Here is a 14,231-nt window from a genome sequence, read left to right as displayed (position 1 = left end):
AGGCCAATAGTAGCCCATCCTTTTAATCCGAAAATGTAACTTGGGACCGGATTGATGTGCTCCACATATTCCAGAATGTGCCTCGTGCATCGCCCGATATGCCTCGTCTTCGCTTAGACAGCGCAACAGTACACCTTCAAATGATCTTCGGTACAGCGTGTCCTTGTACAAGATAAAACGAGGGGCTCGACGACGGATGTCAGTTCTTCTACGTTGCTCCTCAGGTAATTTTTGATACTTGAGATAATCAACGAGGGGTTGTCTCCAATCTTCTTTGTCAATTTCATAGGTTGAGACCACATGAGCGTCGCCTCCTTCAATATTTTCATCATCAATCAGTGATGGAACTACCCACTTTCGGCACACACGGACTTGTATCTCATGATCCGGCATGGTAAGTGAAGAGGCTAGCGCAGCTAATGCATCAGCTTGCTTATTTTCCCTTCTAGGAACATGCTTAATACTTGCACCTCCAAGCCGCCTCATTAGTTGCGTTGCATATTTGTGATACGGAATTAACTCGGACTTTTTGACTTCATAACTTCCCAAGAGTTGGTTAACCACTAATTGAGAGTCACCATAGATTTGAATGTCCAACTGTTCCATATCAACAGCTATTTCAAGTCCGAGTATGAGAGCTTGGTACTCAGCGACATTGTTTGAACAATGATGACTTAGAGTAAAGGAGTATAGCAATATCCCTCCATCAGGAGTCACGAATACAATCCCTGCTCCAGCTCCATGACGATGAGCCGCACCATCAAAATACATCTTCCATGGTGGACGAATCTCGATAAGGAGTACATCCTCATCCGGTAAGTCATCACTTAGTTCCCATTCAGCAGGTATCGGGTGATCAGCAAGAAAATCTGCCAGAACTTGTCCCTTCACAGCTTTTTGAGGCACATAAATAATTTCAAACTGTTGTAGTTGAAGATACCATCTAGCTAGACGGTCGGACAACACTGGTCTACTCATCACATATTTTATGGGATTCGCCCTGGAAATGAGCCTCACACTATGCGCTTGAAAGTAGTGCTTTAACTTCTGTATTGCAAAAATAAGGGCTAAGCACAACTTTTCAATTGGCGAGTAATTTAGTTCGTTGGGGGTCATCATTCTGCTTAAATAATAAAGGGCAACCTCCTTTCCTTCATTATTTTCTTGAGCGAGCAATGCCCCCATCGATCGTTCTTGGGCGGCAATATAAAGGAGTAAGGGCTTTCCATGAATAGGTGCAGCCAACACAGGTGCTTTCATAAGATAAGACTTAATGCTATTGAATGCATTACTACATGCCTCATCCCATTGAAATGGCACATCTTTCTTCATCAAGCGACTAAATGGCTGACACCTTCCTGCTAAATTTGAGATAAATCTCCGCAGATAAGCTAATCGCCCTTGAAGACTTTTCAATTCATGAATGTCACGAGGTTCAGGCATCCTCAATATAGCATCAATTTTGGCCTGATCAATTTCAATGCCTCGATGGCGAACCACAAAACCAAGAAATTTCCCCGACGTGACTCCAAATGCACACTTGAGAGGGTTCATTTTGAGTTGATACCTTCTCAACCGATCGAAAACTTGTCTCAAATCCTCCAAGTGATTATTTCTTTTCTTTGATTTCACAACTAAATCATCCACATAACACTCGATATTCTTATGAAGCATGTCGTCAAAGATACTTTGCATTGCTCTTTGATATGTGGCACCAGCATTTTTGAGACCAAAGGGCATCACTTTATAACAATAAATACCCTTAGGAGTACGAAATGCAGTGAGCTCCTCATCCTCCGGTGCCAATCGAATTTGATTATATCCAGAAGAGCCATCCATAAACGACAGAACTTCATGCCCAGTAGTTGCATCAATCATGAGTTCAGTGATTGGTAAAGGGAAGTCATCTTTGGGACAAGCATTGTTAACATCCCTGAAATCGACACAAATGCGGATTTGTCCATTCTTCTTTCGCACAGGCACGATACTCGAAATCCATGTGGGATATTTAACTTCACGAATAAACCCGGCTTCAATGAGTTTATTGACTTCAATTTCGATCAACGGAATCAAATCGGGTCTAAATCGCCGTTGTGCTTGCTTCACAGGTCGAACTCCCTTTTTAACAGCCAAATGGTGGACGGCCACTTTTGGGTTTAAACCCGGCATTTCTTTATAAGTCCATGCAAAAATATCTTGATACTCCCACAAGAGTTCAATATATGCCTTCTCTTCGTCAGGACTCAATGAAGCACTTACATATATTGGACGTGGGTTCTCTGAAGTACCAAGATTGACCTCCTTTAGATCATCCACAGTGGCCTTAACACCTTCCTCCAATTCAGGTGGAGCCTCTTCAGCATCTTCTTCTTCTTCAGGCGAGTCACCGTCAATTATAGTTATATGATTGCATGAAGCAACACTCTCTTCATCATCCTCTTTTGGTCTTGTGTACACCACGGTATGCTCCCTGACCCTCAATTCAGTCCCACACTTTATTACAAGATCTGTGCATCTTCTCATTCTCGAAGGAATGCTACTACCAAATTTATGAGAACCATTAGAAGGTTTTTCAAGATTTTGCAATGACTTTGCCATTTTTCCTTTACTCTTATGAGAGTTTTGAGGCTTTTGTCTTCTTTGTGGTCCTAATCTCTTAAAAACAGATACCCGTGGAGTTTTATTCTCCTTTTCATGAAAAGCTTGAAATTTACCAACTATTTGAGAAGACTCATCCTCTATAGCAATATATTGGCTACTAACTCTATTGATCTTGATGCGGATTGGTGTAGGAGAAGAGTAGCCAAGGCCAAACTTGGGATTTTCAACGGCGTATCCCTTTTCCTTCAACATCTTTTGGGTAGGATTCAACTCATGAATCATGTCACTGGTAGATTGACGGGATGGAACATTTAACACCGCAGATTCTTTGAGATCGTATCCAGCCTTAGCGAGAAGCTTATAAGCGATAGGATCAAAACCTTCTTTAGTTCTTGACTTTGGTATGGTGTCTTGTTCAACTTCAGATTCTTTGCTTAAAAAGTTAGACCTTTTAAGTTGAGAAGATGACGCCTTTTTTGTATCAAGATGAGCTACCGGAAGAGTCAAATCTTTTAGAGTTTCATGCTGAATTGCAGGTGACTGTCCCTGTTCCATTCTTGATTTGGGAGGGCAGCGAAAGACAACTGATTCATTGTTTGGCAATGAAACATCAGTTTCTTCATGAACTTCCTCTTTTGATTTCGAAGTCATCACTTTCTCCCCTTTTGCATTTGGAGATTCGGGGTTCTGGATTTTATCCCCAGATAGAGGTTGTTCAGTTTTATCCTTCGCAATGTGCCTTTTGATGTAAAATTTGGCATCGGCGATATATGCTTCCGCCTCAGTGAAAGGATTATCATCAGCTTTCACACTTCTTGCCACCCCGTTTTGATAGTACTTGAAGCATTGATGAAGAGTTGAAGGTACAACTCCATTTTCATGAATCCAGGGCCTTCCCAACAATACATTGTATGTTGTTTTAGCATCTATCACATACAATAGTGTTCTGGACGTCATGTCATCAATGATTATCTCCAAATTTAGTGACCCAAGAGCTCTTTGCCCTCCTTGGTTGAAGCCTTGAATCATCAGTCGGCTATTGGAGAGTTCATCAACCGGGATACCAAGCTCCTTCAGGGTTTTTAAAGGGAGAATATTGACTGCGGAACCTCCATCTATCAACATTCTATTCACTTTTTGCTCCTTTGCATAACCAGTCACAAACAAAGGACGGTTATGCGGTGTTGACCCAAGCAACAAGTCTTCACTAGTAAAAGTGATACTTGTGACGTTCACCTCTTCATTGCTGGTAGGCACACGACCTTCTTCATTGCCGGTGGACGCACGGGCCATCTCACAGAGAGATTCGCAAGTATTATCTTTTTGCTCCTCGATATGATCTACTCGCGTTGTGTGACTTGCGACCACATCAACGTCAAAGAATTCCTTTGGCAAAAATTCTTTTAAAGTGATAGGAGTTCGCGACTTTTGCCTGAAGATTCGGCCTCCTTGAAAATTATGACAATCATTAGTTTTCTTTACGTCTTTCTCTTTCCCCTTCCAAATCACCATACTTCTTGTTAAGACCTTGCTCGCCCTACTAGATGGACAAGACTTCCGCCTCCTTCTTCGCGTGACTAGAGTCCATCCTTCATCATTTACATCAGACTGTAGCGCCTTTTCATCTTCATATACATGTTCCTGAAGAGTTGAAGGAGCACCTTCTTGTTTGATTTCTATAGGATCAAGTGATCCAAATTGAATTATTGGCAATACAGGTACCATGACCCTTTTATCCTCCATGGACTGCAGGGAACCAATGGACGTTTGATTCACACTCGCCTTGTCTTCTTCAAGGAGAATTTTTCCCTGTCTTGCCAACTCCATTACTTTGTCTTTGAAGACAAAGCATTTTTGAATGGGATGCCCGACCAATCGGTGATACTTACAGTAATTTGGATCGTCAGTGTTCCTGGCCTCATCAGGTCGCTTCATCTCAGGAAGCGTGATCAAGTTTATACTTAACAGATCGTCAAACATACCAGGGACATCAGAATCAAGGAAAGGGTACTCCTTATCCTGCATCTCCTTGAGAGTTGGTTTCCTCTTTCCTTGTTCTTGATGTGCATTGATTTTGCTGTCTTCTCTCCTGGCAGTTTTGGGAACAACCTTAAAGGGCGTTACGCTTGTAGCCATAGCCTCCTTCTTTTCATTTTTAAATGGTGGCTTGCCCCCTTTCCTCGCTTCTTGTCTCTCTTTGGCCTTGTAAGGGTCAGGAACTGGCGGTTCTTGTCCATCAAGATTAATCTCCAACTTATGGGCTTTTGTGGACAATTCATCAAATGTTTCTGGCTGTACACCTTGTAAGATGTATCTGAGTCCCCAGTGCATACCTTGAATGCACATCTCGATCGCAGAAGATTCAGAAATTCGATCTTTGCAATTTAAGCTTAGATTCCTCCAACGGTCGATAAAATCAATGACAGGTTCACTCTTCCATTGACGTGTATTAGAGAGTTCAGTCATGCTGACAGTTCTCTTTGTGCTATAGAAGCGACTAAGGAATTCATGCTCTAGCTGCTCCCAACTGTCAATGGTTCCAGACTCCAGATCCGTGTACCAATCAAAGGCATTACCCTTCAGCGAGCGAACAAACTGCTTAACCAGCAAGTCACCATCAGTGCCCGCATTGTTACAAGTTTCCACGAAGTGTGCTACATGTTGCTTAGGGTTGCCCTTGCCATCAAATTGTTGAAATTTTGGAGGTTGATACCCCACAGGCATTTTCAAACTTTCCACTCTAGCGGTGTAAGGTTTGGTGTAACCACTATATGACTTGGCACCTCCACCAATCTTGTCCTTGATTGTGCCTTCGATAAATTCCTTCAGATTGTCAACATGAATGGTGCCATCAGGGGAGATCGAAAACTCCTTCGCGGCTTGTGACTTCGCATCCTCTTTCTCCTTCTCCCTTGATGACGAGTCCCCTTCATCTTGCACTTTGAATTTCTGTTTGGACATGCTAAGGCTATTTTCGCCTATATTTTCCACCATATCCATTAATTTGACTATCTTGGCATCCTGACTTTGTGCATGCACTACTAGCCCTTCGACAATTTTGGCTAGATTCGAGATCTGGTCTTCCACAGTTGTGGTATTGGTCATCATGACGGGCATCACCACAGAGGCAGCCGAATCACTTGGGCTACCAATGGATTCATCATGGGCTCCTTTCTTGTTAGGAAGCATCTCGAGATTTGCTTCTTCAGTCACAACGTTCGCCTTAGCCTTCTCTGCTAACTCCTTGGCCTTACTCCTTGTCAGAGGTGCAGTATACTGCGTCCCTTGAGTGGTTGAGACATCAGCAACTAAGCCTTCAAGAGAAAAGTTCACCTTCTTGAACTCCATCGAATTTTGAAACTGGTAAGTTGTTGGAAGAAAAGAGATGAGAGGCAGAGATTGTCCCACTGGGCGTGCCAGAAATTTGTAAGCACAAATTTTGTTGCCTAAAATAAAAGACAAGAAAACTTGCACAAATATCAAATTTATTAAATTAAATAATAAGTAGGCTACAATCTCTGAAAATTCTTGAATCAAAGAAATTAATCCCCTGATTCTTTTCTTCGAATAGCTTCAATTGAAGGGTCGAAAAGACTTGTTCTACAATCGAAAAGGTGTTTCCTACAATTTCGGCGTAGAAAACGGTTGATTTGATGATGGCGTCAAACACTTGGAACTTCGAGTCTTCAACACCGATAGCAGGAGAATTTGTTTGACTTGATTTGGACTTGGATTTGAGGAAGAAAGCTCTTGAGGGAATTTGACAGAGTTTCTCCGAATGTTAGGGATTTTTCTATATCTTTGCCTTGAGGGAAGACCTCTATTTATAGCCAAAATATGTAGGCCAGGACTTCAAGAAAACCCTCAGAATCTTCCTGCATTTTGGATCACTTGTTACCCAAGAAATCCATTTAACTTGGGCTTAAATATTGGGCCAACCCAGATAGTCCATTGTGAATTAATAAATTAATTAATTCACTCCAACTTAAATGGACATTACGGATTTAATTTGATTTAATAACCCATATAATATTGGCCCGATTTGCCAGTCCAAAACATGATGGACTTCTATAATTTAATTTAATTTAATCAAGATCGATTTAGTTTAAATAAATCTTGACTAAAATAAATTAGTTGTTAATTTTTAATTATTTTATTTTTTTCTAATACAACTTATATACATGCATAAGGGGTATTTATAGAATAAAAGTTTCATCTCTCTCCTTAAAGTACTTTTTTAATTCTAGTTTTTCTAATTGGACTAATCTTATTTTCAAAACCTTAACCTTAGGAGAGATTTGTGTAAGTTTGCAAACTTCAAGGGAGCCTAGTGAAATTGTTAGAAACTTCAAGGAGGATTTTGAAATTATCCCTTTTTCTTTTTGAATAAGAGAAGATGGTTTAAGATGATATCCGACACTTTTTTTTGGTATAAAATTAGTGAAAGAATTGGTAATTCCTTCAGAAAAAAAGAATTGGTAACTTTCATTTTTTTTTATAGTAAAATTACCATTTTTTGCAATCAAGAGGTAATTTTCATTAGATATTTAGCCCCGTTTGGAGTTGCGATACTTTGGTAAAAAAAAAGCACTTTTAGGTGCTAAAAATACTTTAAATTGTTATTTTTGTGGCTAAATTTACCAATTTTATATTCAAATTTACTACTTTACCTTCTTATCTTACTTTTCAAGTTTTTGAGACTTGAAAACTTGAATGGCCACCAGTTTTTCCAGTGTTTTATTATTAAAATAATATTTGCAAAGTGACTTGATGATAAGTCACCACAGCATTATCCTTTAGTATTTGGCTCTTCTCTAATAAATTATCTTTCCATTTCCTGTAATGCACCTGCGAATGAATCACGTGTGTCTTTATTTATTAAAAAAGGACACGATCATTTCAAGTTTAACTAATTTTAAGTCTTATTAATAAATAAAGACGCATTTCATGTATCTAAATATGTATTATAAGAAATGAAGAGAGAATTTAGTGGAGATGAGCCAAATCCTTATCCTTTATAGTGATCAAACTAGGAAAATGCACATGCATTGCACGTGTATATATAGTGAGTAATTTATCATAAATTGCTTTTCCAATTAGGTAAATCACTTAATGATTGATTTAATTTCTTCTCTTTTCTGTAGTTGTCTCCTATCTTAGTCGATCTTGGATCTGTTCATGTCCTTTTTTAGGTCTATTTATAGTATAGTTTAGGAGTAGATAAAATGAGTTATTTTTAAAGCAATAAAAAACCCATTGCATTTGATGAGGATGTGGCAAGGTGATGAACTGACAAACAGTTTGCTATCCACACGAAAGATGGGACTTCTTTCCACCTTATTTGTTTCCACATCTTATTTTTCCTTCTTTCATTAATTTAGTTGATATTGACAATTACTCAATAATGCATATTCAAATACTCAAAAAATCTAATAAAGTTGAAGGTAACATGCACACAATGGGCTTGTTTAGATATGGATTATTTGTAAAAAATTTTAGTTGCATTATAAATATGTTTTTAATCACATTTTTATCTCTTGAACTACCTTTTTTCTTACATATATTACATCACAAAAAATATTATAGCATTAAAATATATGACAATATACAGGGCACAGATTTGTAATAATAGAAATCTTATTTGAATAAATAAATATTTTACTTTGATTCTATAGATGCACACCCCCCTACTTTTAAACTGAACACACTTTGAGATTTGCTTCTAGCATGCGACAGCAAAAGGATAATTTTGTTTATTTTTCACTCTTGTGACACGTAATGTGAGGAACGTCTCATGCAAAATTGTTTTATTCTATTCTTGTATGTTTAGGTACCTTGACAAAATTATTTTATTCGTGCATGTAAGTCTATTCTTTGTTGCGATTATTTTCTCACCAATTTTTGTGGCTTCACCTGTCTATTTCTTAGATTTTCCTCGACCACTTGATCAGCATATACTTTATGAAAACTCTTTTGGACTGATTATTTATTTAATACCACAAATGATCATCCATTTCAAGAAATGAAGCACTATCATCTAGGCATGGAGATATGTTTCTTTTCGTCATTCTTTCTCGCCTGACTTTTCCTGAATTTTTCCTTGTAGTTTTAGTTTCAAATTTTTGCTTCAAAGGAAAAAATATGAGCAACAATTAAGAACATATTACAACAATCAAAAGATATAACTAAGAGTCTGTTTGATAACATAAAAAAGTGTTGAATCTGAATTTTTTCAGATATTCAGATGTTTTGAGTGTTTGATAAATGAAAATCCATTTGCTGAATTTGTTAAGTAGTGTTGAACTTGTGTGTATTTTTTTCAACACAAGAATCCTAACTGAATGCTTAATTCTAATAAAAATTAATAGAATTACTTCAATTTCCTTATCTTATCTTCCAAATCTACCTTTGTTTGTTAATTATATTTAAAATTCTTATCTAATTAAACAATCTAATATTCTCTATCTAATGATTTTCTATTTCTTTTTTTGCCCTTTTGAATGATTTTCACATCTTTTCCATACTCCTCATATAATATATTTCATTTTTTATATTAATTTGATTTTAAAATATATATATTATCATTTTAATACCTAACATTTTTAGCTAATTAAATCATAGGTTCTATTTCTTTTTTAGATGAAAAAATATAAGGGCAAATTTGTCAAATTTAACTTATCAAGCATTCAGTTATAAATGTTTATCAAACAGTATAAATAGGTTTAACATTAAAATTCAGACATTCATATATTTCTTTTCAGTGCTTAAAATTCAGCAAATTAATTGTTTCAGTATTCAGATTTCAGAATTCAAACATTAGAATTCAGATTCAGTTTTATCAAACGGAACTTAAGTGAACTAAAAAGCGGCAAATTGTAATGACTAAATTACCCAAAAATTGATAAACAAATTAAAAAAAGACTTTTGTTAGTAAAGAAGAGAGAGAAGGGCCAAATCAGAAGTCCATTCTTTCACTATTTCAACCAGGAGCGTCAAATTTGGCTTCCAAAAAGCATAGACGTATTCCCTTTGACTAAACTGAATAAAGATATTCAGGTTCCTGATTCTCTCTCTCTCTTTCTCTCGCTTTTTTTTTTTTCTGCTAATCTTCTCGAACTATGACAATATAATTTGATAAGCGTCCAGCTAATCCAGATTCAACTTTTTGTTACTACTACAAGTCTACAAGTCAATAAGAAACAACAACATGAGTCAGCGACAGAAGAATTTTAAGAATTATTTATTATACACAAAAAAAATACTTTTCAGAGGAAGACAGAATCTAGTTGCCCGTCTCCTCTGCAAGACTGTAGTCAAACTGCTCTTTCACTCCGACAACGACGTCGCGGCACGGCTGTTTGTTTATAATTCAACAGGCATTACCCTCCGATGACATTCAACGAATTAAATATTTTTTGTCAAAATAAAAAAAAATATATAAATTATTAAAATCCAACAGGCATTATCCTCCCACAATTTCACTGAGTTCCCCCTGAACTTTAAAAAATTACACATACCTCCCTTTTCATTTAAAATAACAATTTTATCCTTAAATGTTTTAATAAAATTCTTTTATTTGGTATGCTTGTACTTAGAATGAGTTTTAAAATTATCTTTTCATTCTTTCTATAGAACTACCACTATTGCATCTAGGTTTCTATTATAATCAAATGTCGAACTAATGATTTTTTTGACGAGTTAATTTTATATGTAATCCAATGTTTTTGCTGATCTTTGTTTTCTATCTTTTAGTATTAAAATTAACAATAAATAAAAAAGAAATGGCCCAAAAGCACTACTAAATTATGATAATCCCATTTGTCCAAAAATTTATAAATTCTAAATAAATTATTTTAACATTTTCTTTTTTTATCTTATAAATCTAAATTCATAATAAAATACTGTAAAAGATATCATATCATAGTAATAAAATTATTATTATAGTCGTTTATCAAACAGTAGATATAGACATGAAAAATTTGGCATCTTTTCCTTATAATTATACTATATAATCTTATAATTGTATATGAAAATAAATTAAGACTTATTTCACAAGGGCATTTTTGGGTATTCATTTAAAAATTTGTCCAAATTAATATTATTTTAAGATTTCGTTACTAAAACTATCAAATTAAAAAAGGTAAGTGTAATTTTTCAAACCTTAGGAGAGTTCAGTGAAATTGTTAGAAACGTCAGAAGAGATTTTCGAAATTATCCCAAAGAACAATTTGGCAAACTAAAAAATTGGGTTAATTCCACATACCTCCCGTAAGGTTGTAGAACAAAAAGTTGTAGACAAGATTTATTTATGAAGGTAATTACTCAATTAGGCTACAAGTGAGGATACAATAATGTCAAGTTCCGGACGAGCTTTGAGGGTCGCTAAGACACTGTATCCTCACTTGTAAAAAGTAACAACTTTTATGGAGCTTGATACATGTATACAACATGTTGCCAAAAGTCACTGCGGTGAGACTTAAAAAAATCGTTATTGCCAAAAATAGTGGCAGAGCTTTCCTAATATCACATTGTAACAACATTTAAACAATTTTCAACCTCTCTCTAAAGTAGAGGCATTTCTCTCTCTAAAGAGAGCTCTCTCTCCCCCTGGTGGGAGCTACCGACAAACAGACACAATACTGCTTTGAAGTTTGAATTTTTAAACCCTGTCCAAAAGCCAAATTCTTGGCGCACTTTCTTCAATCTTGGCCTTCTGAGTTCCTTTAATGTAGGGGGTTAGAGTGATGTTGTCGGATTATCAGCAACAGAGAGCAATCCATTGCAATACTCACTTCGAACAATCCCATAAGTAGGACCACAGTTTGTCTTTACCGGGTGAAAAAAAAAAAAAAACAAAGAGAGAAGGAAGTAAAAGAGAAAGAGAAAAGGATAATATGGAAATATGCATGTAGAGCAGGATTGAGAAAAGAAAAACAGAGAGTGAGTAAAAGATAGATTCTTCTATAGCCAGAAGTTGAAGGGTCACTACAACACAGAAGCAAGCAGGCGTCTGGGAGATAGCGGCTCTGCATTACGCTTTCAGAACTTCGTGCTACTCAAGTGAGCGACGACAGGTAAGTTCTCAGTCATAATATTCCTTCCCAAGTTGAGAGTCAGTATCTTTTTTCAGCTAGAGTTTTTCTGTGGTAGAATAGGGTAGAGCTCGCCTTTTGTTCTGCAGGAAGGTAGATCTGCAAACCCTCAGAGCTGTGTGTGGTATACCATCCAGAACTGCTGTTAGTATGGCGGATGAGCTGGCAGAAATCTTGCAAAACTTTGATCTTTCTAGTGCAGAGCTTCAATTGGCGAGTCTGGAGAAGGAGGAACTAAGTGGGGGAATTAAGGAGTGTAAAAATAGTGTGATTGGCAAGGTAATGGGTGAAAAAGTGGCCAACTACACTGGGATCAAGAATTTTGTGGTAGCTGCTTGGAGTTATCCTAAAGATCTGCAAGTGATGGAGCTAGGAGTCAACTTGTTCCAGTTCATTTTACCTTCAGAGAGTGAAAGACAGAGGATTCTGCTAGGGGGACCATGGATAATTGATAACCAAATGTTGGTATTGAGTGAATGGTACGAAGGTATTGAGGAGGATGACAGGGCCTTCAGGATAGCTCCTTTATGGATTCAGGTTTGGAATTTGCCGGTACATTGGATGTCTAAGGAAGCAGGCAAAAAGATTTGTGCAGGTTTTCATAAGGTTAGAGAGGTGATTGTTCCTCAGACGGGAGGTAAAGAAGGAAGACACCTGAAAATCTTAGTGATGGCAGACATTACTAAACCTTTGCTTAGAGGATCTATTGTGAAAGTGGGGGAAACAACTAAATGGGCATGTTTTAAATATGAGAGGTGTCCGGACTTTTGCTATAATTGTGGAATTATAGGACATAGTGAAAGGACGTGTCTGAGACAAGGAAATAGTGGGGAAAGGAAAAAGGATAACCAGTTTGGTCCTTGGCTGCGAGCTGGCACTATAAGGAAACACACTCAGAACAATCAGGCTAGCATAGTGTTCAATCCTCAAAAACACCGTTGGAGGCTTCAGGATGGGGAATGGAAGGAGCAAAGGAAACCTGAGGATCAGGAGATAGGGATAGGCGCACACAGTGAGACAAGCTCTATGAGTAAAACCAAAAAGGATAATGGGGAGGAAGGCAGAATTTTGAAGGATGGAGCGATTCAGATGGCACAGGAAGGTGTCTTTAAGGAATGCGGGGAACTAACACTAGTCAAGCCTCTAGAGTCAGGTAGGAAAACTGAACAGGACATAAGGAGCTGGAACAAAGGGGAGGAGGCAGTGGGTGGGGAGGCTGGCTTGCATTGCACGATGGTAACTGATGGAACAGGACAGGAAGAATGCATAGGGGTTAGGGAATCAAATGGTGACTGTATAATGCTGGAGGAGGAAAAAGCAACAGCAACAGTCCAAACACCATGGTCTGAAAGCAATAAGGAAAATACACCAGTATGGGAGGAGGAAGGCATGGCAACTTTGAAAGGACCTAAGGTGAAAGAGGCTCTGGTGAAACAGGCTAGAAGAATACTGAGAGTGTTAAGGTCGCCTAAGAAACAAAGACAATCATTGCAGGAGTTGAGTTCGAATACCTTGAGGGAAAGGAAGTATGGGAAAAGGAAAGGAACTCAGGGGGAACGTGACATGGACATTGATGAGGAAGTAAGTCTGGAAGGAAAGAGAAAGAAGGTGGGAGGGGAAAGCAACGAATCAAAGCCAGGAGATAAGGGAGAGGGGTCCAACCCTTTAAGGACCCAAAGGTTTAAATGAGGGTACTGGTGTGGAATTGTCAAGGTGTGGGGAGTCCCTTGACAATTCCCCAGTTGAGAGAGGTGAAGAACCTCTCCTCTCCAGACATAGTGTTCTTATGTGAGACCAAAAATAGGAGTAAATATATGGAAAAAGTAAAAAATATTCTGCAGTTTGAGGAAGCTGTTTTTGTAGAGGCTATGCACAAGGCTGGAGGTATGGCTCTGCTATGGAAGGAGGATATAAGAATAAAACAAGTGATTAAGACTGCTTTCACTATTGAAGCTCAGATTGAGGACAAGGAAGAAAAGTGTGACTGGTGGTTTATAGGTGTCTATGCTGATTGTGAGGATCAAGTAAGGAAGCAGCAATAGAAGGTGCTTCAGGCGAGGAAAAGATTGTGGGGGGGACAAGTGGCTAATAGCAGGTGATTTCAATGACATAGTGTCAAATGAGGAGAAATGGGGTGGCAATTGGAGGGAGGAGAGCAGTTTCAAAGCTTTTAAGGATTTCATTAACGACAACCAACTGATGGATGTGGGTTTTGAGGGTCATCCATGGACTTGGTGTAACAATTGGGAGGGAGCTGGGGAAGTGAAACAAAGGCTGGATAGAGGGTTGTGTAGTTATTCCTGGCTCCAAACTTTTGAGAGGGTCATATGTAAACACCAGGACACCTTTTCTTCTGACCATAGTATGCTAATCTTTGATACCAAGCCAGGTCAGAATAGGAGGAAGAAAAGGTTCTATTTTGATAAAAGGTGGCTCCAAAATCCAGAGATCAATGATATCATCAAACAGGCTTGGGATCAAGAAGATGAAGGCACAAGGATGTATAGAGTAACCCAGAAAGTGAAGAGGTGTAGGGTG

The sequence above is a fragment of the Coffea arabica genome, chromosome 2e (genome assembly GCF_036785885.1).
Source record: "Coffea arabica cultivar ET-39 chromosome 2e, Coffea Arabica ET-39 HiFi, whole genome shotgun sequence".
Classification (NCBI taxonomy): domain Eukaryota; kingdom Viridiplantae; phylum Streptophyta; class Magnoliopsida; order Gentianales; family Rubiaceae; genus Coffea; species Coffea arabica.
The sequence above is the reverse complement of the archived record's forward strand: the minus strand, read 5'-3'. Positions refer to the sequence as shown.